The sequence below is a fragment of the Pseudophryne corroboree genome, chromosome 8 (genome assembly GCF_028390025.1).
Source record: "Pseudophryne corroboree isolate aPseCor3 chromosome 8, aPseCor3.hap2, whole genome shotgun sequence".
Classification (NCBI taxonomy): Eukaryota; Metazoa; Chordata; class Amphibia; order Anura; family Myobatrachidae; genus Pseudophryne; species Pseudophryne corroboree.
This window is the reverse complement of record NC_086451.1, coordinates 314,678,586-314,704,802: the sequence shown is the minus strand read 5'-3', so window position 1 is coordinate 314,704,802 and position 26,217 is coordinate 314,678,586. Positions and strand designations below refer to the sequence as shown.

The 26,217-nt window shown below is 43.5% G+C and overlaps 1 protein-coding gene across 6 annotated transcripts in view; it reads left to right on the top strand.

The window, feature by feature from the left end:
- AFF2 (ALF transcription elongation factor 2) overlaps positions 1-26,217 on the top strand; it is a 741,379-nt gene that overhangs the window by 501,548 nt on the left and 213,614 nt on the right. The gene's annotated exons all lie outside the window — the stretch shown is intronic.

Genomic DNA, 26,217 nt, shown 5'->3' with positions numbered 1-26,217 from the left:
TATCTTTTAAGTGTTGTGGATGTACACTTTTACTTACGTTTACTAAAGCTGCACTTGTGTGTTTAACTGCGCACTGGTTTTCACACATTCTTCCTACAGTCATTAGCTAATATCAAGAATATTTTATTCTTGATAAAAGGAGATTTATGGTAGACTTACCATGGTTAAATCTCTTTCTGCAAGGTACACTGGGTTCCACAGGGAATACATCGGGGTGTAGATATGGATCTTGATCCAGAGGCACCAACAGGCTAAAGCTTTAGACTGTCCCAGAATGCATTGCGAGGCCTCCTCTATAACCCCGCCTTCAGGCACTGTGAGATCACTTTTGTTAACCAGTCCAATGCAGAAGCAGGTTAAAGAGAAGGCAGATGTTAGTCACATAGAACCACGTTCTCCCGACAGGAGATGGGACTAGCAGCTAATGCCATACAAACCCAAAGAAGCTAAATGCATCAGGATGGGCGCCCTGTGAAACCCAGTGTACCTCGCAGAAAGAGATTTAACCATGGTAAGTCTACCATAAATCTCCTTTTCTGCAACGGGGTACACTGTGTTCCACAGGGAATACATTGGGGATGTCCTAAAGCAGTTCCTCATGGGAGGGGACGCACCTTAATGGGTATGAGAACCCGGCATCCAAAGGAAGCTTCCAGGGAGGTGGAAGTATCAAAGGCATAGAACCTAATAAACGTGTTCACTGAGGACCATGTAGCTGCCTTGCACAATTGTTCTGCGGACGCCACGACGGGCCGCCCAAGAGGGTCCAACAGACCGAGTGGAATGGGCTTTAATAGCAGCAGGAGCTGGTGGTTCAGCCTGCGCAAAAGCTTGTGCAATCACCATTCCAATCCATCTGGCCAAGGTTTGCTTATTCGCAGGTCAGCCAACCAAACAGTACAAAGAGGGTATCTGACCTCTTGATAGAGGCAGTCCTCTCCACATATATATACGGAAAGCCCGTACCACATCCAAAGACCATTCTTTGGAGGACAATTTGGAAGAGCTGAAGGCTGGAACCACAATCTCTTGATTAAGGTGAAAAGATGACACCACCTTAGGTAAATAACCAAGGCGAGTTCTGCTCGGTCACGATTAAATATCAAAAAGGGTGGACGACAGGACAAAGCGCCGAAGTCTGACACCCTTCTAGCAGAGGCAATACCCAGCAGAAACAGGACCTTGGCTGTGAGCCATTTAAGGTCCACTGACTCAAGAGGTTCAAGTGGAGACTCTAGCAGGGCATTCAGGACAACAGACAAATCCCATGTAGCCACAGGAGGGACAAAAGGAGGTTGAATCCACAGTACGCCGAGTGAATGTATGAACGTCAGGTATAGACGCAATTTGTCTCTGAAACCACACTGACAAGGCAGATATGTGAACCTTGAGGGAGGCCAGACGAAATCCTAAATCCAGGCCTTCTTGCAGAAAAGCCAGAAGTCTGGAAGTACTGAATTTGTAAGCATCATAATTCTTAGCAGCACACCAACTGAAGTAAGAATTCTAGGCCCTATAATAAATCCGCGCAGATGCCGGTTTGCAGGCCTTTAGCACAGTTTGGATAACCGCCTCGGAGAATCATTTGGCCCTCAGGAGTAAAGCTTCAAAAGCTATGCCGTCAAAGCCAGTCTGGCCAGGTCTGGAGAGACACAAGGTCCCTGAACGAGGAGGTCTGGGTGTTGAGGAAGTAGAAGAGGACGCTCTATCGATAGACCCTGCAGGTCTGAGAACCAATGCTGTCTGGGCCATGCTGGAGGACTAGAAGTAGTATTCCTCCTTCTTGTTTGAACTTCCATAGTACCCTGGGCAGGAGTGACACTGGAGGGAAGACGTAGGGCAGCCGAAAGTTCCATGAAAATGCCATAGCATCCACAAACTCTGCTTGAGGATCCCTGGTTCTTGATCCGAAGACCGGAACTTTGTGATAGTGTCGAGACGCCATCAGGTCTACATCTGGTAGACCCCACTTGTTCACTAGGCGTATAAAGACTTCCTGATGAAGACCCCACTCTCCGGCATGCACGTCCTGAAGACTGAGGAAATCACCTTCCCAGTTGAGGACTCCCGGAATGAACACTGCCGATATTGCCGGCAGAAGGAGTTCCGCCCAAAGAAGGATTTTTGACACTTCCATCATTGCTATGCGACTTCGAGTGTCGCCCTGATGGCTTATGTACGCCACTGTGATGGCGTGGTCTGTTCGTACTTGAACAGGCCTGGTCTGTATCAGAGTCAGGGCGAGAGACAAAGTATTGAACAATTCCAGAATGTTTACCGGGAGGAGTGATTCCTCCATGGTCCACCGACCCTGGAAAGACTGTTGCTCCAACACTGCATCCCCAACCCTTCAGACTAGCGTCCATAGTCAGTAGGACCCAGTTGGGGGGTCCAGAAGGGACGGCCCCTGCTCAACTGCTGGTCCTGTAGCCACCAGGTCAGTGACAGGCGAACCTCTGGAGTCAAGGAGATCATGTGAGACCTGATCCAATGTGGCAGGCAGGCCCACTTGGAAATGATTCACCTCTGTAGAGGACAGGAATGGAAATGAGGGTACTCTACCATGTCGAAAGCCGACACCATGAGGCCTAGTACTTGCATCACCGAGTGTACCGACACTCTTGGGCGAGAAAGGAAGTATCTTATCCTGTCCTGAAGTTTCAAGACCTTCTCTGGAGACAGAAACAGCCATTGACTGTGTATGTCCGGCAGTGCCCCCAGGTGCACCATGCTCCGAGCAGGGACCAGCGAGGACTTCTTCCAGTTGATGAGCCACCCGTGGGCTTGTAGGAAGTTTACCGTCAGTTGTAGATGACTGAGGAGGACATTGCGGGAGTTTGCCAGAATCAGCAAATCGTCCAGATATGGCAGGAAGCTGACTTACTGGCAACGGAGATGAGCCGTCATCACGGCCATAACCTTGGTGAATATCCAAGGGGCCGTGGCCAGTCCAAACGGCAGAGCCTGGAATTGATAGTGATGGTTGCCAATAGCAAACCGCAGACATTGCTGATGCGATATAGCAATAGGCATATGCAGGTAAGCATCTTGTATAACCAGGGATACCATGTAGTCTCCAGGTCCATGGCCAGTACAATTGAGCGCAGTGTTTCCATACAGAACCTGGACACTCTCACAAACTTGTTCAGTGATTTGAGGTTGAGAATAAGCCGGAAAGACCCGTCAAGTTTCGGGACTAGAAACTGGGTCGAGTAGTATCCTCTGCCTCTCTGGGACAGAGGTACCGGCACTACCACTCCTGTATACAGGAAGGAACGCACAACCATCAGTAGAGCTTGCACCTTTAACGGATCCGAAGGGATAACCGATGTGCAGAACTGGCAAGGGGGACGTCTCTGGGAAGAGACTGTGTACCCATGAGAAACAACTTCTCGCACCCATGCATCTGAAGTTGTCATTAACCAGACCTGGATGAATCGTAGAAGTCGGCCCCCCACCCTGGAATCCTCCAGGGGGGGGGGGAGGACTGTCCCATCATGCAGCAGGCTTGTCATGAGAATGTTAGGCCTTGGGCTTAGTGGTTGTTGGGAGCACGAGACAATCTAGGTATGCCTGACCTTCGCTTTCCCTTAACGCCAAAAGCAGAGAAAAGTGGTACCTTTTACCTTCTGTGCAGAAAGAGTAGCAATTGTGAGAAAAGCAGTCATAGTAGCCGCCGATTCAGACCCCATTTTTAATTAGGTCTTCCCCAAATAAGATGTCCCCAGTAAATGGGGAATACCTCCAAGGGCTTTTGGAGTCCAGGTCCACCATCCACGACCTCCACCACAGAATACGAGCCAGGACAGACGTATTCGATGCCTTGGCAGCCAACACACCCGCCTCAGGGGACACCTCCTGGTGAAGAAAAAGGTGGCTGTGCTATTGTGAGATAGGGAGTGTCTGGCATTGTCAGATATATCCTCGGGCAGCTCTTCCTCTAATGCCTGATCCAGTCATCAATCTATTTTGCAGCCCCAAGAGGACGCAATTGTGGTCTATGTACAACACCCGTAAGGGAGTAATAGACTTCAGGCATCCCTCCATAGGCTTACCTATCGATTCCTACAGTGAGGGGACAGTGGTGAGAGGCAGAGTGGATGACACCCGATGGGTGACACATGAGTTCACTAGCAGTGAATTATCTACTCGTTATATAACTCTACAGGGGGGGGGGGATATTGAGCTAATGCCCATTGTAGACAGGGGGAATGTCTTCCCTGGATTAGACTAGGAGTCTTTTCTGATGTACACTTAAAACTTAATGGTCAGATTTTGGTAATAGAGTTTTAATTACCCTCTGACGTGTGAACATATCAGTTTACTTAACCACAGTAGGGGAATCCTCTTATGATCAGTGATTTGTAGGATTTGTTACCCAGTAACCACAAGGGCAGTGGTATCATTTAGCAATTGAAAATCTTTGTCAGGAACACCTAATATAGGGACTCACAGGACAGCATGATCCCCCTCTCTTCAGTTAAAAATATCAGAGAGAGTATTGGATAGGGAGGAAGAAGCAGCCTGCTCAGATGACCCAGAGACACGAGAGTGACCTGGAATAGGGTTTTGCCTGACCAGGGAAGGAGTCATGCACTACAATCTGTGAGGAAACAGAGCGCCTCCGCCTCAAGTACCCGGGAACAGAGCCAGCGGAAGTATGCGACACCGCTGGGGAGGTGATGGAGACGCAGCACAGTATGTCACACTGACATATGAAGTGCTGCAGCCCTTGAAGTCTTCTAAAAAGCGCAGCCTCCCTGTTAAGTGACCTTCTTCATGCAGGCACCAACACCAAAACTGAGCTTACAGTGCCTGGAGGTGGGGTTATAGAGGAGTCCCCGCAATGCATTCTGGGACAGTCTAAAGCTTTATCCTGTTGGTGCCTCTGGATCAAGATCCATCTCAACACCCCTATGTATTTCCTGTGGAACACAGTGTACCCCACTGCAGAAAATTATATACAGGCTTTAAAATTTGCTTACAGCATAAAAAAAATGTCAGACAATTCAGTGTTGCTAATAAGGGAGCTGGTACTGATTACCACCAGCACCCTTACGGGTGTGAGCTCAAGGCAGTATCCACTCAGTTAGCACTTGGATAATGGCACTCAATACCCAATTGGACTTCATGGGTATAACTTTAAAAGGGTGATAAATGGTACAGAATGTTACATGGCTGAACTATCAATTGATTTCAAATACAAATAATTTATACAAAAACAAACATTACAGGGAGGATTATACATACCAAGACGAAAATAATATAACAGCAGAAGACATTTCACTGGCTGTTATTATGACTGTGTTTGCTCATGAATATCACAAAGAGCATTGAAGTCAATGCTAACGTGGACACCCCTAGACACTCCTCAAGGATTTGTGAACACACAGTTTGAGCCCTATTGTTCTTTTTTTAGGGCACTGCTTTGTCTGTGCTTAAGATGACACCTCTGCCCCCTTTTTTTTCTTTGTAAAAGATTTGAAATTTAGGTGCTCTTTGCTAAATGTATGCCCCCTGGAACCACATTTAGTAGATGGACAGTACTATCATGACTGGCAGCAGCTGCAGCTCTAGTATTTGGTTGCTGCTCCTGCTCTTCTCTCGACTGATCATTATCCATATAAATGAACACACACCAGTTGTACAAAGAAAAAATAATTATAAAGAAACTTTTTTCGCACTGTACAGTTATCTGGCAGATAATCTGCCAGATTTAGCTGATTGGCATGAAAACCTGGTAATGGATGAGAGCAAATGGCAATCGACCATTCGCTCCCGAAAACTGCAAAATGAACAAAAACAGTCATTCATCCAAGTTGGTTAAATTTGTGTTTAACCAATTTGTATGAACAACAGGTTTTGTTAGTTTTCCAGTGTTTGGGAACAAATGGTCGATTGTAATTTGCTCTCATCCATTACCAGGTTTTCATTCCAACCAGTTAGATCTGGCAGATTATCTGACAGATAATTTAATAGTGTGTACCTAGCTTAACTGTAGAGTCACAGCACTTATATTATGTGAAGTTGGGAACAGACGTAGAGGGGGTATAGTACAGCATACACCAGATGTACAAAGAAAAGAACAATTCTTTGAACCTTTTTTCTATATTTTCACAAATGACAACTCACACCGGATGGAGTTACACCGCTTATATTTATAAAGTTGCAGTGGGGTACAATGCACACAGATTTTACAAACAAAAGAAAAACTTTCATTTATTTTATTTTTTTACTTTTTTCACAAATAACTCACACTGCGGGAAGTCACACCACCTACATTTATTTGAACAAAGTTTCAGTGGTGTACAGCACACACAAGTTGTACAAAAAAATAAAACATTTTTTTTTACTTTTTTTGCAAATGACAACTCACAGTGGGGAATCACAGTTTATATTTATGTAAACAAAGTCTCAGTGGGGTACAGCACCACAGGTTGTACAAAAAAACAGAACAATTATTTTTTACTTCTTTTGCAAATGACAACTCACAGCGAGGAAACACAATTTATATTCATGTGAACAAAGTTGCAGTGGAGCACAGTTCACATACTGTAGGTTGCACAAAAACCAATTATTTTTTACTTTTTGTGCAAATGACAACTCACACTGGGGATTCACACCACTTACAGTATACTGTATTTATGGGAGTATGGCCTGCGGAGTCACAGTGCAGCACTAGTGTGATACACTTAGACATTAGGTATAACTAGGTTCCTGCAATTTAAAAAATAATAAACAGTTACTTGCTAACTGCCTGTACTGTAATCTACATTGGCCAATATTAACAACACAAAGCAACACTGGAGAGGATGGACACAGATAGGTCAGCTCAGCTACTGGCATGGATGGACACAGCATGGAGTAAATACAGACCATCAGAGTACACAGCTCTCTCCACGGTCTGCTGTGAAATGGCATCCGAGTCTCCGCTGCAGGAACAGGAATCTGAATAAGGTGTGAAAACTGAGCCGTCACTCAGATTCACTCGGATCCATGAAGTTTGAGTGGACTATGCATATATACATTACACACACACACACACACACACACACACACACACACACACACACACATTTTTAAACCTGTAGAACATGCATTAATTTAAGAAATAAACATATCAAAAGTGCACTGGCCCACCACTAGGCAACCACTAGGATGGATGGAGCTTGATGACATTGTTGCCATTTTGGCCCCTCCCTAGCTTGCAGCAGATAAACACTTCCAAGAAATATGGTTCTCTCTTGGAAGTTTGAAAGGTCTCCACTTTTTCTGGGGCTCACCCATAAATATTCAGAGAATATATATATATATTTGTTTATTTTATTAGTCGATCTTTTATATCAGGTAATTCTCTGTTTTATCATATTATTTTCCTCTTACGTGATTCATTGTTCATGTGCAGTTTCCGTATACTGTATATTTGAAAACCTACCAGCATTAAATAAGTGTGTGTCGCAGCTGTCAGTAATCTTGTCAGAGCAAACCAACTGCTTTAGTCAATCATACATTGCCTTCCGGTGATACATAGTTCTTTTTTAGCTCATTTGTCCCTGACAGTCTAACAAAAAAAAATCTGCTTATTATTCTTTGTGCTTGCGCCAAGCTTAATGGTTAACTTAATTAAATGTTTTTTCATCATCCTCAAAGCACAGGCACATTTTATGAGTGTTCATTAATTTGTATGTTCTGATCTAGCTGGAACGCCAATAATTGCTTCCTTTCATTCTGGTTGGTTGTAAAAGCAATGTTTTTGTTTAATTATTATAAGACAGTGAAATTCATACACCTAAAGCTGAGTTTACAATGGGCGATATAGCGGCGCACCTGGCTGTGTGTATGGGTGTTCTGCTGAACGCCCGTACACTTTATGCAAGGACTGAAGTCAAAGCTGGGTGGGCAAATTCAAATCAAATGCCTGCCCTGCTGTGATGTCAGCACGACACATTGAACGGCTGATCCATTGGCGTATCTATAATGGGTGCAGTGTGCGTGGGGGACACGGGCCCTGGGGTCATGGGGGGCATATTCCGCACATGCTGCACCCATTTGTTTAATACTTACCTCTCGGGAGTCCCCCGTCGGAGCCATCCCTTCTCGGCAGCGCAAAACAGTCTGAACACTAGGGGGGAAAAAAACTCTATTGTGCCTGCTGAAAACTCCGGAAAGATTGCACGGTAGCCATTTTTTCTGGAGTTTTGTGCATGCGCATTAGGAAAATCTTCGGGAAAATGGCCACTGCGCCATGTATCCAGGTAAGCATTTATGCTTACCTGGATCGGCTGCTTAGTCGGCATGATGGCGGGTCAGCCATCGTGTCATCATGTGTTACCCAGCATAACCAGATAACATGTTTCTTCACTTTATAGTAAACTGTTTTCACTTGAAAGTACTGTAAATCTGTCAATCTAAATGACTGAAGGAGCAACTGATGTATACAATAACTGTTACATGGGCTCACTATGTGATGGAGTTCCACCAACTTCTGTATAATATATGCCCTTTTGATGTCTGCAAGCCAAAACTGTCCTGCCACAATTGGGACAGTTGGGAGATATTTTGTACTGTAAGTGAATTTTTGTTTTCTTGCAGCACCTGTAATTTCCTGCCAATCAAAGCATTTCTACTGTCTGGATTCATAGATTAATATAAAATTGGTTCAATGACTTGGCACAACTAAAGATATGTGGTTAATGGTTTAGATTCGGGTCCTATTTGTAGAATACAGCAATCTTTTCAAAGGCTAAAACGAAAAATGATTACAGAGGCCAATAGTATATGCTTCTGACATTAAATTGGTACAGAACATTTCAAACATTTCAAATAAAAAAGCCACATTTCAAAATTGCAAAATTAAGATAAAAAAATATTTAAGAAATCAAGAAAACACATTTGCATTCCAAAGTAAGGTGGCAGTCCTGTGCAAGTTCAATTTTTGTTCTATGGAAAGCTTGCCACATAGGAACAGCTAGAGGGCTTAGGGGCAAGCCTCCAATGCCCCAATGAAGGTAGGAAAATACATTTCCTGCCAAACTAAACAGAACTGCCACCCATGCACATGACGGCTCACTGCATGGTGGTCACATCAACTACATCTATATGCCTTCCCTCCTCCAACACTTCTCCTCAGAGTCCTACCCAAGATCAGAACAGATAGTATTCACTGAATAATTTTGCTATATTTACATTTTGTTTCCCCCTTATACAGTAGCTCACCTAAAGATAGGTAACAAGATACTTCTGGGGTTCCCACAGGACTATTTTCAGGGGATTTAAGATCTGCTATACCAGCTGCCCCAGTCTATGAGGGTAGCAATATTTCTAGGCTTCTTACAGACCTGCTTTTAGCCCCATCCATTACGGCCCTCATTAATGCATCCCCAAGGCCTTGTAATATGGCCAGATAAATTTAATGATTGGGCAGATTCACCACTCTCATCATCCCTGCTTCACAGGGCATTACGTTTTTTGGCAAGTATGATTCTTGGTTAGCCTCTTTTACTATCAGAGCATATGGTTCAGCCCGGTGGTGCAACTTGTAAGTGGTGGTACCAGATGCAAAACTATGCTTTGGGGACCCCCTCCATCCCAACCCAAGTTCACAATATGCCACATGACAGTGCAGAAAGTGAGGAAAGACAATGTTAGTGAAAGAATTTAATAAAGAGCAGGATTTATGTCAGGGAAGGGTAGAGAAAAACAGAGGAGTCTATTCATGAAGCAGTGAAAACTGTGGAGAAATGAGCCAGTGGAGTTACATTTATAATTTGCATACTATAAAGAAATACAGAGCCAAAAAAAGCTCACACTAATTTTACTTAGAAAAATAGAAAGAGACAATCAGGCGCACCTAATATCAACTTAGTTAGATAAAAACCTAGATAAGGAAATTCTATAATGCTGCTCCCAATGAATAATCTGCAATTATTCAAAATAGCCACAAGAATAAAATAGTGATGTGTACGTATATATACTCACAGGGAGCGCTAAATCATCATATAACCATCCAATTTATTAGATAGTGGTGATAAAATAACAATGCACAGTTTAATAGACACAATTAAAATATAATAATTACAACATTAAGAGCCATATTGAATGGACACCTCACGTGGAAAATTGCGACACAATAGCTGATGTTTGAGAGTCCAGATAAGGCTAAATTAGCCAATTGATTATGCGCTAGTTCAAAATCCTAATGGAATGTCAATTGCACCAGCAGGTATCTTGAGCTGTTATTATGGATAGAATGTAGCAGCCCGGTCATGACCGCTTTAAATCAGTGCTCACCACTTTTGGAAGTATTTTCAAACCTCCATCCATTGCTGTTTCAGCGGGGACAGAGAATAGGATTGCCACCTAGCAACAGGGCCCATCCTACATTGATCCCTATAGTTACATTCTTGCTACTGTTTTTAGAGTTTCTGTTTGAGTTATGTTGTTACTTAATAATAATAAAACTATTTCATTTAAGGACACAACAGAGCATTCATTCTGCTATCCTAAAGTACTAGGGTTTTGAAGTCCCATCTTAAAGCTTCTGTGAATATGATTATCTTGGCTGCTAGGTCCACAGCTGCCAGCGGGAGTTTACGTGGCCACAGCAGGGCCATATTAACCTATGGCTAGGTCCCTAGTTTTTCAGGTGTTTTGGGCCCCCTCTGGCTCATCAGTCTTTCACCCCTCTACAGCTGACACTTGGGAAGCAGAACTTATACCATAAATTACACTTTCAGTATTAACACGGACATCAATACCGAATTGAAATAAAGTATGCTAACCTCTTTTCTCACAGTGCAAACATTCTTCCTTTTCTTTTCTCTAATGAAATACTGTAGCTCTAATGTGCTGTTGGTCCACTGTCTCTCCTCAACCCTTTCTCTCAAAACAAACCTCAGCTGACTACAAGTGTACCTTGCTACGATGCAAAGTGTAAAGTGCTTTTAACCATTGGATCCCTAGGGCATAGGTAACAATGCCTCAGTAAAGAAAATTGACAGGCCCCCTAGTCCCTGCAGGGCCCCTAGACATCAGCCTTATGGACTTACAGCCCTGGGCCCCCGTACATGATTAGTGGTGCTGAGATGGGGGAGCGGGTAATATTTACTCAGGCCTGGCCCTATTGCAGGGGCAGGTGTCTGGTTCCTACTGCCCACACTTCCCCATTACAGAGAGACAAACTTCAGGAGGGGAGATACTGTGTGCTGGGCTATGGAGAGAGGTAGCTACAGTAGCAGTAAATCTTCTGTCTTTCCTCATCAAGCAGCGATCACACTTGCCCACCCCTCCACCTGGTGCTGCACATTAAATGTGAGTCTACTTTGTGAACAGATTTAAAATTATAATTTTAATATTCTCTAAGGGGGGGTATGGCCACACTTCCCCTGCATTGGTCCAGTCCATCCCTGTACCGGGGCCCAGTAAAGCTGTTGACGCCCCTGTACACAATAGGGGGAGGATCAGAAGCTTGTTCCTAAGCCCACTAGCTGTTGCTAGGTGGCAATCCCAGGGCTGTAAATAAGGGTGTGCGAGTGGTGCCATCACACATAAAGCACAATGCTCTAGGGGCGGCGCCATCGATGTCCCTCTGTCACAACTGAGGGTTTTGGCTGACAGGAGAAAGCCTCAGTTGTAGGGGCTGAGAGGAACTTAAACCGGGGAGATTTAATCAGACCCCTGGACATGTAAGTGTTAAAAGGAAACCCGAAGGTGTGACCATGACAACCAGGTAAAAGTCAAAATAAAAGTTTATTAACAGACTCCGTGTAAACAAACAGCATTCAAGGTAAATAATGGCAATAATAAATAATATGATTCCTGGAGCACTCTGACCATGAAATGGTTACACAGGACACTGGTAGGTAAGAACAGCTGTTACAGTCCTTAGATGGAATAACCTTACCAGGCCTGGCTGTAGTAGTGAAGATATCCAAGGAACATGCCAGTAGATGGAACAGATGACGCTGGTAACTTGAATCAGCTGTTGTAATTGCTGGATGGAACCAGCCAGGTGGTAAGACACGGAGTGGATGCGGAATGGAATCAGCCAGATGATAAAGTCACTGAATAAATGCTGGGTGGAACCAGCCAGGTGATGAAACACGGAGTGAATATAGTAAGATGCTAGGGAGCGTGGAAACAGAGGAATTGAAGGATGATTACCGGTGGTAGTGGATACTGCTGGAAGCAAATGAAATAGCTGGAAGCTGGAAACTGGATCAGCCACGGAGGACTGCAGAGTCAGGCTGCACCACAGGATGGTAGGCAGGTGCGGGTCTCTTTAGTGGATGCTGGAGACAGGAAACACAACCACAGGAGAGAGACTGGAACAAGGTATGACAAACAAAGCACTGACCATTTGCTGGCCCAGGCACAGGATACTTATACCTGCAGCAATGCAGGTATTGGCTGGGCAATTATGCAGATTTCCAGGCAGTGGATTGGAGGAACTGAAACATGTGATTGAATCCAACATGGCTGCGCCCATGTTAGAACTTGGAGGGAAAACTGGTTTAGGAAACCATGTGGAAACATAACTGCAATGGCGGCGCCGGCCGCAGAGGACAGGAGACGCCAGACTGAAAAATGTATGCTGATACTCGTGGATGACAACGGAGGCCGCGGCAGGCATGGAACACCACACTGACAACCTGCACCTATAACATAGGAGCGGTGGCGGAGGACGGGAGACGCCATGCAGGATTCAAACATGGCGCCGCTGTGACAGCATCTCAGCGTGACAGGACGGATGTGCAGTATGTGGACACAGATGAGATCCGGCCTTGGAACGCAGAGCGAGCCTCAGGAGACATCTGAAAGGCAGGTAATGGCGTCCAGATACCCGGATCGTGACAGCACCCCCCCCTTTAGGAGTGGCCCCAGGGCGCTTCTTAGGCTTTAGAGGAAACTTCGAGTGGAAATTCCGGACCAAGGCAGGAGCATGGACATCAGACGCATTGGTCCAAGAGCGTTCTTCAGGACCATAGCCCTTCCAGTCAATAAGACTGACCGTAACAGAAACGTGAGTCCGGAATCTTGGCCACCTCATACTCGATTCCCCGTTGAGTCTGAACTTTAGGAGTTGGAGGAAGTGCAGAATGAAACCGATTCAGGATCAGCGGTTTCAACAGGGAAACATGGAATGTCCTGGGTATTTTCAAGAAGGGAGGTAACTGGAGTCTGTAAGCAACAGGATTGATGACTTGTTCAATTTTAAAAGGACCGATGTAACGAGGAGCAAATTTCATGCTGGGAACTCTCAACCTCAAATTCTTCGTGGACAACCATACTCGATCACCCACCTTGAGAGCAGGAACCGCTCTACGCTTCCTATCGGCAAACTTCTTGTACCTAAATGAGGCTTTAAGCAGGGCTGCGCGGACATTCTTCCAGTTGTTTGAAAACTGACGCAAGGTGACATCCACTGCTGGAATAGAAGTTGCTGGAAGCGGTTGGAATTCTGGAACCTTAGGGTGAAATCCATAGTTGATGAAGAATGGTGTTGAGGAGGATGAGGAATGGTATTGATTGTTGTGGCTAAACTCGGCCCAAGGAAGGAGTTGAACCCAGTCATCTTGGGAGGAAGACACGTAAATGCGGAGGAAGGCCTCCAAGTCCTGATTCACCCTCTCGGTTTGACCATTGGTCTGAGGATGGTAAGCCGTAGAAAACGTTAACTTGACTTGGAGGGCTTGACACAAACTTCGCCAAAATTTAGCTACAAATTGTACTCCACGATCGGAGATGATCTCTTCAGGAAGACCGTGAAGTTGGAAGATCTCTTGGATAAACACTTGAGCCAACTTGGAAGCTGACGGAAGACCGGTGAGGGGTATGAAATGTGCCATCTTGGTGAACCGGTCAACTACCACCCAGATGGTATTAAACTTGTTGCATATAGGCAGATCTGTAACAAAGTCCATCGACAAATGGGTCCACGGTCGACTGGGAACAGATAATGGAACCAGTTGCCCCGCAGGAGACTGGCGGGGAACTTTGTGTTGGGCACACTTTGGGCAAGAGGCAATAAACTCCTTGATGTCCTTCTTCAGATTTGGCCACCAGTAGGACCTAGAGATAAACTCGAGGGTTTTCTGAATGCCTGTATGTCCGGCAAAACAGGAAGCATGGGCCCAATGCATGAGCTTCTTCCTTAACACCGGCTTCACAAAACTTTTCCCTGGTGGGGGCGTAGAGTCCATCCCTACCGTGGAGAATGCCAACGGATTAATAATAGGATGCTTGTCTGAAGACTCTGACTCGTTTTCTTGCTCCCAAGAGCGGGAAAGGGCATCGGCCTTGCGATTCTGAGAGCCCGGACAGAACTGGAGTTTAAAGTCGAACCTGGAAAAGAAAAGTGCCCATCTGGCCTGACGAGGGTTAAGACATTGTGCGCCTTTCAGGTATAAAAGATTCTTGTGGTCGGTAAGTATCGTGATTGAATGAGAAGCTCCCTCCAACAGATATCTCCACTCCTCTAGAGCGAGCTTGATGGCTAGAAACTCCTGGTCGCCAATGGCATAGTTGCGCTCAGCTGGGGAGAACTTCCGGGAGAAAAAACTGCAAGGATGTAGATGGCCATCTTTAGCCCTCTGGGATAACACCGCTCCTACTCTAACAGAGGAGGCATCCACCTCTAAGATGAAAGGAGAGTCGGTGTCGGGCTGTTTCAGAACTGGTGCAGAGATGAAACGTTGTTTTAGAAGATGAAAAGCTTGCGTAGCTTCTTCAGACCACTTGGACGGGTTAGCACCCTTCTTGGTTAATGCAGTGATAGGCGCCACAATGGTGGAAAAGTCTCGTATGAACTTTCTGTAATAATTGGCGAACCCTAAAAACCTCTGGACCCCTTTGAGGGTTAAGGGTATCGGCCAATTCTGGATTGCTTGTAGTTTCTCAGGATCCATCTCTAGTCAGGAACCGGACACAATGTAACCTAGAAACGGAATGGATTTAACTTCAAAGACACATTTCTCCAATTTGCAATAGAGATGATTGACACGGAGACGGGACAGAACCTCCTTTACCCAGAAACGATGTTCCTCTAGATTATTGGCAAAGATGAGGATAACATCTAAATAAACCACGATATGGCGGTATAAGATGTCTCTGAAGATCTCATTCACGAAATGCTGGAAGACAGCTGGAGCATTGCTCAATCCGAAGGGCATGACGAGGTACTCATAATGTCCATCACGGGTGTTAAAGGCGGTCTTCCACTCGTCACCCTCACGGATCCGGATGAGATTGTAGGCACCCCTCAAATCCAACTTTGTAAAGATGGTTGCTCCGCTGACTCTATCGAAGAGCTCTGTAATCAAAGGTAAAGGATACCGGTTCTTGATGGTAATGTCGTTCAGACCTCTGTAATCAATGCACGGTCGCAGACCACCGTCTTTTCTTCTTAACGAAGAAGAAGCCTGCGCCAGCTGGAGAAGAAGAAGGTCGGATAAAACCTTTCGCCAGGTTCTCTTTGATGTACTCCTCCATGGAGTGCGTCTCAGGCAGAGACAACGGGTAAGTTCGGCCTCGAGGTGGAACCTTCCCTGGAATGAGATCAATTGGGCAGTCCCATTCTCTATGAGAAGGAAGGATATCAGCAGAAGCTTTACTGAACACGTCCGCGTAGTCTTGATGTGGAGGAGGTGGAACATCAGACGACCTGGGGAAAGAAGAACAAACAGGAAGCACTTTGGACAAACAAGTCTTTGCACAGGAGGGACCCCATGCTAGTATTTGCGTAGTCGTCCAGTCAATCGACGGATTGTGGAGGCGGAGCCATGGAAGGCCCAAAACCACTGGATGTGTGGCTCTTGGAATCACTAGGAAGGAAATAAATTCTGCATGAAGAACTCCCACTCTCAGACAAACTGGTAGAGTCCTTAGAGAAATAACTGCGTCAAAAATCTTGCTGCTATCTACTGCAGTTAAGGAGATGGACGAAGGAAGTCTCTCGGTGGGTAGGGACCACCGTTTAACATAAGCTTCGGTTATGAAATTTCCAGCTGCTCCGGAATCAAGGAGGGCAATGACGTTCCTGTAGCGTTGAGCAATTTGGAGCGAGACTGGGAGATTACAATCATGAGGAGATGGAGAGGAGATCATTACTCCTAGCCGGCCCTCTCCTTGGCGAGCTAGGATTTGGAGTTTCCCGGACGTTTGGGACAGGCATTGATAATGTGAGACGGAGCTGCACAATAGAGACAGAGAGACTCAGAGAGACGTCTTCGGCGCTCAGCGGGAGATAGACGGGAACGGCCAATTTGCATAGGCTCATCCTTGGATGGAGACGGTTGACGAAGAGGTGGTGCAGAAGATTTTAGAGCAGACGATCTTCCTCGCTCGGCTGCTCTCTCTCTGAAACGTAGATCAACCTTCGTGCAAAGAGAAATTCGCTCATCCAACTTAGAGGGCAAGTCTCTGGTAGCTAACTCATCCTTGATGCGTTCTGATAAGCCATGCCAGAATGCAGCATACAGGGCCTCGTCGTTCCATGCCAGTTCGGATGCCAGGATTTTGAACTGTATGAGATACTGTCCCACAGTACGTGTTCCCTGGCGTAAACGGAGAATCTCAGATGAAGCAGAGGTTACCCGGCCTGGCTCGTCGAAGATGCGCCTGAATGTTCTCACAAAGTCCGTATAGGAGGACAGCAGGGGATCAGACTTCTCCCATAAAGGTGATGCCCAGTCAAGGGCTGAGCCGCTGAGAAGGGAAATGATATAGGCAATTTTAGTACGGTCACTGGGGAAATTGCCAGGCTGAAGCTCAAAGTGGATTTCGCATTGGTTAAGAAATCCCCTGCAGAACCTTGGAGATCCGTCAAATTTTGCTGGCGTTGGGAGATGAAGACGTGGAATGGAAATGGGTAAGGTGGGTGGGGTTACAGCTGGTGTCACTGTTGTGGACGCACCGGACGTGCCAGGTCCACGGAGGGTCGTTTGAATCCCGTCCAGCCGCGTAGAGAGATCCTGGAGACAGCGGATGATGTGGCCTTGTGCAGCCTCCTGATGTTCAAGTCGGGCTGCCAGTTCTTGCATCGGCCTGGCCGCTTGATCCTGGTCTCCGGCTGGATTCATATGGTCAGTGCTTACTGTCACAACTGAGGGTTTTGGCTGACAGGAGAAAGCCTCAGTTGAAGGGCTGAGAGGAACTTAAACCGGGGAGATTTAATCAGACCCCTGGACATGTAAGTGTTAAAAGGAAACCCGAAGGTGTGACCATGACAACCAGGTAAAAGTCAAAATAAAAGTTTATTAACAGACTCTGTGTAAACAAACAGCATTCAAGGTAAATAATGGCAATAATAAATAATATGATTCCTGGAGCACTCTGACCATGAAATGGTTACACAGGACACTGGTAGGTAAGAACAGCTGTTACAGTCCTTAGATGGAATAACCTTACCAGGCCTGGCTGTAGTAGTGAAGATATCCAAGGAACATGCCAGTAGATGGAACAGATGAAGTTGGTAACTTGAATCAGCTGTTGTAATTGCTGGATGGAACCAGCCAGGTGGTAAGACACGGAGTGGATGCGGAATGGAATCAGCCAGATGATAAAGTCACTGAATAAATGCTGGGTGGAACCAGCCAGGTGATGAAACACGGAGTGAATATAGTAAGATGCTAGGGAGCGTGGAAACAGAGGAATTGAAGGATGATTACCGGTGGTAGTGGATACTGCTGGAAGCAGATGAAATAGCTGGAAGCTGGAAACTGGATCAGCCACGGAGGACTGCAGAGTCAGGCTGCACCGCAGGATGGTAGGCAGGTGCGGGTCTCTTTAGTGGATGCTGGAGACAGAAGCTGGAACCTGGAAACACAACCACAGGAGAGAGACTGGAACAAGGTATGACAAACAAAGCACTGACCATTTGCTGGCCCAGGCACAGGATACTTATACCTGCAGCAATGCAGGTATTGGCTGGGCAATTATGCAGATTTCCAGGCAGTGGATTGGAGGAACTGAAACATGTGATTGAATCCAACATGGCTGCGCCCATGTTAGAACTTGGAGGGAAAACTGGTTTAGGAAACCATGTGGAAACATAACTGCAATAGCGGCGCCGGCCGCAGAGGACAGGAGACGCCAGACTGAGAAATGTATGCTGATACTCGTGGATGACAACGGAGGCCGCGGCAGGGATGGAACACCACACTGACAACCTGCACCTATAACACAGGAGCGGCGGCGGAGGCCGCGGAGGACGGGAGACGCCATGCAGGATTCAAACATGGCGCCGCTGTGACAGCATCTCAGCGTGACAGGAGGGATGTGCAGTATGTGGACACAGATGAGATCCGGCCTTGGAACGCAGAGAGAGCCTCAGGAGACATCTGAAAGGCAGGTAATGGCGTCCAGATACCCGGATCGTGACACCCTCAGCCCTTGCTTCTAGCTAGCAAGGTGCCATTCAACCAGTAACGCTGCTGTATTACCGCCCGGAGCATCCTGAGGTATAAAAACATTTTATAAATTGTGAGAAAATAAAAGAATGTCTGTGAGCTGTCTCTAGGGGATGCTCTGAGGTGTCCCCATTGGTGGTTGGGGTTAATGTAATTACAAGGGAAGGCGGTAGAAAGGGACGGAAGGGCAGCAATGATTTATAGAATATTTAGTATACATTTTTTTTTAAATTTAAGGTTTGGACAACGTATGCTTGTCTCCCAACCTTTAGACATGTAAAATTGGTCTAAAATAATACACTCCCCAATCCATCCAAACTCCACCCTGATCTGCTAATAAGCCCTTACTTGTATAGTGTGTACCTGATTGTAATTAATATTGTATGTCGATACTGTTTTAATTAATGCTAATGGTTTGGAAAAACACATAAGCTCACATAATGACTTTTCTGCATCTCTAATTACATGTAAATCCTAGCTTGTGAAATGTTGTAAACAAACCATTATTTAAAGGCGGAAAAATAAATATGCTATTTTTTCCAGAGTAACTATTAATTTGGGCTGAAGTGAGGCATTTAGACACTTCCTCAACGGTTACATTTTAATAATTGGTTTTATTCATATCAGAAGAGCTGAGAGAGGGGGACGGGCATGAAGCTGAGTTTTTTATCATCACGGACCAGTACCTGCTGTGAAATGACACAGAGGCCTCAATGACGCAATTTAGAGTAAATTAAAATTGTGGCTCTGACCACTGTACAGCATAAGCTGACAGGATGTGCGAGGGTTGTCTACACTCCCAGGATCTTAGAAGAACACCCCAAAATTCCGGAGATTCCTGAACATTCTGTAAGAGTAGGCAAGTATAGTAGAGGGGTGGTCTTCAGTATGCTGACTGACGGGATCCTGGCGCACAGTATACCGGCGCCGGGATCCCGACAGCCGGCATACTGACACTTATTCTCCCTCGTGGGTGTCCACGACCCCCCTGGAGGGAGAATAAAATAGTGTGGTGCGCGTAGCGCGCCACCGTGCCCGTAGCGTGGCGAGCGCAGCGAGCCCGCAAGGGGCTCATTTGCGCTCGCCACACTGTCGGTAAGCCGGCGGTCGAGCTCCCGGCGCCGGTATGCTGGTCGCCATGAGCCCTACCGCCGGCATATCGTAGTGAACCCTAGTAGAGAATACAGACACATTTTTGCAGGTTGTTTCTTGACTCATGTTTATATGCAACTCTAAATGAGGCCCACATTTTCTAAATATTCTTAACTCTACCTTCATATATGTTTCTATGATGACACTAAAGATATGCAGAAGTAGTTTACCTCAACACATAGTCATAAATCATGCTGATTAATTCCTTTGTTGTATATGCTGTTGACTCTCGTAACAGGAGTCTTTGCTATCCTGGAATAAAATGTTTTATGCCTGTGCAAATTTCCAATTAATCTGCATTTTGTGTTACTTTTTCGCTGAGTGCAGTAAATGTATTTTAAGTTTAATTAACCGTCATGTGTAAATACCCAGCAAGTGTTGAACTGTAAAATGCCCACAATGGAATTATACTGTCTAAGGGTGCCTTGGCTGGAATCTTGCTGTTATGATGTCTTTTATTACCAATTCGGAATGTCATCAAACATACCTGCTGCTCGCTGATTCGTAGAAAGATGGCTGTATTGTTAAAAGCTACTGTATGTTTGTTTATCCACAAAATGTGAATGAGATAAATATCACTACTTTAAACTGAAACAATTATGGAGATACATTTTAATATGGAATGTGGAATCAAATAAAATATATTGTATTATGCAAGCATAATCATAAATGATACAGATTTTAATCTTTCTGTTTTAATCATATGCACATAATCTACAGTTTTAATTGAATAAAAAAAACTGTTTTAGGATCTGCACATAAAATAATGACATCCATTGTTATAACAATGTGTATTTATCATCCGTCAAGAGGAATAGTTCCATATCTTATTTTTCAGGTTGTTAGTTACAGTGTTATGTAATTACATTGGTATTTAATAAATGGATTACTATGTATTAAACATGCATATAAACAGGTTGGTTAGAACCGGTAATAGAGATGGGGCGTGGCCAAGTATGGGGGCAAATATCTATTCTAAATATTGGGGAATGTGAGGAAGCTGCCCGCCACCAGGAAGTGTTAGTGTTTGCCAAAGGGCGGCATACTTGCCTACTCTTGCAGAATGTCTGGGAGACTCCTGATCATGGGTGGCTCTTCCAGATCACAGGAAGAGCAGGAAAGTATTTTGTCATCAGTGCCTCTCTAGCTGCCCACCTGTTTCTCGACTGAGGAATTCACGCCCAATGCACTGCATTCCTGGAAGCTGTTTTTTTTTTTGTTTTTTTTTTTGGGGGGGGGGGGGGGGCGGGGGAATAGCCATGTATTTAACAAGCCAAAGTTCAAGATATTATTGACTAACTGGATGTAAACTTGTTCTAGCTACCCCTAGTGAGGAACCATTGCCAGAATGGTTTGCAATGTATGTAACAGTGCAATGAAATTCTTAACATGCTTACAGGGCTGGAATTATATATTTTCTTCCTCTAGGAATTCTTATTCTGTGGTGGCCCATACCCTCAACAGCTGTACCTGTCAATACAGTAGATACACTACTGAATAGAATCTGTTCAAATTAAATCCATGGAAATATTTCAGTCATAACTGAGCCCTTAGTAAAACAAAAAACAAAAAAAAAACAAATGTATATCAGTAAGTATTAATATACAAAACAACACTGTAAATAAAAGCAATGATGTGCAAGATTAAAAGAAAGCTGCACTAGACCCAGTAACCTTGTCTACATATCCTGGTTGGGTTATTATTTGGATATTGTCAGCAGGGGGTACATTTAAAGTCTCTTGAGAATGCTTCACTATTTCACTGAGATTGTTGCTATAATGTATCCCATGCTGAGCAGAAACTTCCACTTTACAGTAATGAACTAAAAAAAGGGCGTAACAGGCAGTGTTACTTGGCAGCAGCTTAAAGTATTCCTACACCCTGTCTTTGTTTCAGTGTGCCTGCAGCATGTGTGTAACTCATTCTTAGCATCTCTCTCTCTCTTTTCATTTGTTTTTGTCTGTCTGTCTATCTATCTACCTATCTATCTATCTCTATCTACCTATCTATCTATCTATCTATCTATCTATCTATCTATCTATCATCTATCTATCTATCTAACTAGTTTTTGTATCTAAAGCTAGGCATACACTATACAATTTTCTGGCAGATCATGTGCCAGATCTGGCCGGTTGGAATGAAAATCTAGTAATGAATGAGAGCAAATGACAATTGACCATTTGCTCCCAAACACTGGAAATGGTTTTATTCATTTTCCAGTGTTGGGGAGCAAATGGTCGATTGTCATTTGATCTCATCCATTACCAGATTTTCATTCCAATCAGCCAGATCTGGCACATGATCTGCCATAAAATTGTATAGTGTAAGCTTAAGTATCTATCTATCTATCTATCTATCTATCTATCTATCTATCTATCTATCTATCTATCTATCTCTCTCTCTCTCTCTGTCTGTCTGTATGTCTGTCTAGCTAGCTAGCTATCATAAAGTAGCAAATTGTGTGTACTATAAATATTTTAAATATTCCAAGAATATCTGTATGGGGTGTTATTTTTAACTACTTTTTATTGATCTTTCAATGACAATTAGTCTATTTTTTTGTTAGTACAAGGTTATAAAACACAAATATATCACTGGAATGAGAATCAAATAATATTGTTAAAATCTATAAAGATAACAATTTACTTTGTACTGATTGGATGGCAATGATCACCAGAGTAGTAATTGATACATTTCTGTTGGTCACATTTATAGTATCTTCGAATTGGACATAAAAAAAATTAACTTGTGTATACAGTGAGCCTCCATTATATAGATGTGTGACATTTCAGGTAAAGTGTCTATTTAATGTAATATAAATTCAGTGCTCCCTCTGGGCATCATGTTTGCTATAAAGTATCAAATATATTTGCTAGGTTTTATAGAGACAAATTTTGTAAGACTGAAAAACGAGAGAGCATACAACAGAGCAACAGTGAGATAATAGCATAACAATGATTAAATACTACAAGAAATAAAGAAATGTTTTTGTATTGTTTGAAATCACAAAATCCTGAAACAAAAGCCTAAATTTGTGTACTATGGGCTAGATGCATCATCGCTTGGAAAGTGATAAAAGGGAGAGTGAAAAAGTGCCAGCCAATCAGGTACTAACTGCCATGTCACAGGCTGTGTTTGAAAAATAGCAGTAAGGAGCTGATTGGCTGGTACTTTTTCACTCTCCATTTTATCACTTTCTAAGCGATGATGTGTCTAGCCATATGTAAAAATAACACTTGTCAAAGGCTTTGCTCCTACAGGTGATATTTAGGGGCACATTCAATTATACGCATATTAAAAAAAAGCTGTTTTTCCCACAGGCGCAGGGTTTTTACCTATTCAATAAAAGTGGAGAAAATAAACTGCAGTGATTTCCATAGAGTTCACTGTGTCTTTTTTCCTGCAGCCCCAGAGCAAGTCTAACTTTTCCTAAAAAATATTAGTGTTTTCCTTGAGTTTTCCTGAATTTTTTTGCAGGTGCTCCGGTTTCCTCTCACAATCCCAAAACATACTGATCGGATAATTGTTTTCTAACAAAATAATATTATAAATGGAGGAGTTTACCTGAGGGCATTGAAACATTGCTGGCGGTCACAGGATCCAAGATTCCAAGATACAAAGATTTGAAGGGTGATGTCTCAGACCTCTGGCAATGTGTGGCAGTTTTAAAACCCATAAATTGCCTGATAAAACCAAATGGGACACATTCATTAAGTAACAGTCCCAAGCTACTCAGAATGGGGCCTGGACCGCATTTGGTGAGATGTTAAATAGCACTTAGCGCTCACTGATATGTCTGGCTCTTGGGTACCAGTGAAATAGTGTAAATACTCTTTCATTGTTCAAGCAATAATCAATCAATAGAACATAGTGCCCCAAATAATCAAATAATTAATAGAGGCCATGATGAATTAATAATTTATGGTGCCCTATTGAATAAGTAAGTCACAGTGCCCACGATGAAGAAAAAAATCACAGTGCCTGGCTGAATAAATATAGAAAGACATAATAATGCCATAGTTAGAATTCCAAACTCTGCTTTTTTATTAATCCAATGTAATATATATGGGGTAAAAATAACAAAACAAAAAAAAACAAAAAAACAGACAGACATGACTGCTCCCAACATGAAATTAGTTATGTCTGGGAAGTCGGCCTACATAATAGATGGGCAGCTAAACAGGATACAGGAGCAGCATTCCATCTACACTGGATATTTATGCCCATGAAGGCTCTTAGGGAGCTGTGTCATCGTGGTGCAGTATAATTTGGACAAACGTGAGCACAAAAACCTTCTTAATACATTTAATGCTGGGGAAACAAGTCAAGTGCTGGTGAAGCAGCAAGTGTAGGAAAAGGGACATGACCAAACCTCAATGGGAAATGACCGGTGGTTGTGACATGCTTTTAATCCCCTTACCCTGATAATCATTCCTAAGTATTGCTAGTATTTCCAAATGTAAAGCACAATGGAATATGCTGCGCTATATAAGAAACTGTTAATAAATAAATAAATAATAGAAGGATTACCAAAATGGGTTCCTGTCTGGAAAGACAGGCACCCATGTTTGTTTATACAAATAGGAGAAGTCTTTGCCTGTTTAGACTCCAAGCTGGAGTAGTCTTTCATCTCTCTTTCATCTTCAGGCGCATTCTCTCATCAGGCTTTCATCTTGAATGGATGTTTGAGTTAGAAATTATTAGAGGGCAGTTAATTTAGCTATGATATGTTACAGCTGCAGACATCACTGATAACTATGGGAGAGCAACATCACTCATTTCACTGCACACCCCTCTGGGGCCTCTCCCATAGGGGTAAAGGTAAAATTAAAGGGTTCATGGTAAAATGGGCAATGCTGTGTCTCTGTACTGCAGTTACCAGCCTTCCCAAGCTGTTCCAATGGCACATCATAGACAAATAACAACTGGGACATATTCATTTATACTATGATCACCGGCTTTAATATCTTATTTATTCAATCAATCAACCAACCAACCAACCAACCAACCAACCAACCAACCAACCAAAAAAGCTGTTGTCAATGTTCAATATTTACTCAGCGGTACGTAGTCATGGTTCTTTAATTGTTAATTCTATTTTAAACTCTTGTAATTGTTCTGGAAGCAGGGAAAAGCCAGTGCAATCATTTCAGACAGTTTCTAAAAGCTTGCACAGGGCATGGAAGCTTCTATCAATCTCATATCCACTTATAGCTTTAGGTGAATAGAGGTTCCTTTTTTCTGAGTACAGGTTACATTTTTCATAAGAAAAAGTACTGTTTTAGAACATTGAAACCCTTATTTACCTGAGGGATTCATTTTCCAGATTAACATGAGTCAAAAAGGTTAATTGCTCCCTGTTGTATAATGAAGTCCTGCAGAAATGTGAATTTCCATTGTTACTTGATTGTCTGGAAACATTTGTTTACAGTTGACAATACAGATGTATCAGGACAGACGTATTGTAGAGGCCGTAACTTTATTGTGTGACTGAAATAAAACAAGATTTAATGTACTGTCAGGGATTGCTTCAAACACGAGGAACTGCAGTTAACTCACTCAACTTTTAAAGCATTTACATTTAAAAGGGTAATACATCTGTACACTGCTAGTGCACTGACATACAGCATATTTCCAGTTTATTGTCAGTTCAAATCAGGCTGGCTTTAGCTGTTGAATGATCCAGCAGAGCATATGTTTAGAAAGTAAGTTTCAGAGCTTTCAAAACATATTTGCTCTGCATTCGTTCATTATAGGAAATAAGTATACAGTGCCAAGCTTTGAACTAGTATTAATTGCTTTTATACAATGTATTATATACCGTTAAGGCAGGAGTGACCCACAATAAAACACCTGCTGATATTTCCCTATTACCACTGTGATAGGAAAGTGTTATTTTGCCAAAATGAAAAACATAATTTCAAAACATACTTATGTTTTACTTCTCCCCTCTGTGAGATCCCAATGAGTAGATTCATGGCAGGCGTGGAAGGCATGCTTATTCGTAACACTATGCAGTGGGGGGTTGGGACAAAAATAACATAATTTGTCCTGCATAGGCCACACACCCATCATGGCCACTTCACTGCGCGAGTGGACAAGATCCAGGAGATTTGGCTACTTTCTCAGGAGTTCAGGGGAACTCAATGAAATGTGCAAGTCTACTGGATATATTGGGGGAGTAGGCAAGTACAATATGCTTCAGTGACCCGACTGCTATCAAATTTAGAGTACACCCTTGATTAATACAACTTTTCTCCTAAAACACAACTTATTGCAGCTTCATATGAACAAATTAAGAAAACACAACCACTTCAATATAAAAAGGTATAAAAGGAACCAAACATAGGGATAGACTAAACAGTGACACAAGACAACTTTGCAAGTGACATTAAAACACTCAGTGACCCAGTGTCCTGAGGTAGGCATACAGAAAGAATCTTCGACAAAGACCATTGGGTAGATTTACCAAAGTTTCCAAAAATGAAAAGTATCAGTGTTACCCATAGATTCTAGTTATAATTTATCTATTGCATTCTAGGAAATGAGTCAGAATCAGATTGGTTGCTATGGATAACACTATAATTTTTCTGTTTTATAATTTCTGTTTTCTGTTTTATAATTTTTCTGCATTATGTCCAATTAAACTGTTTATTTT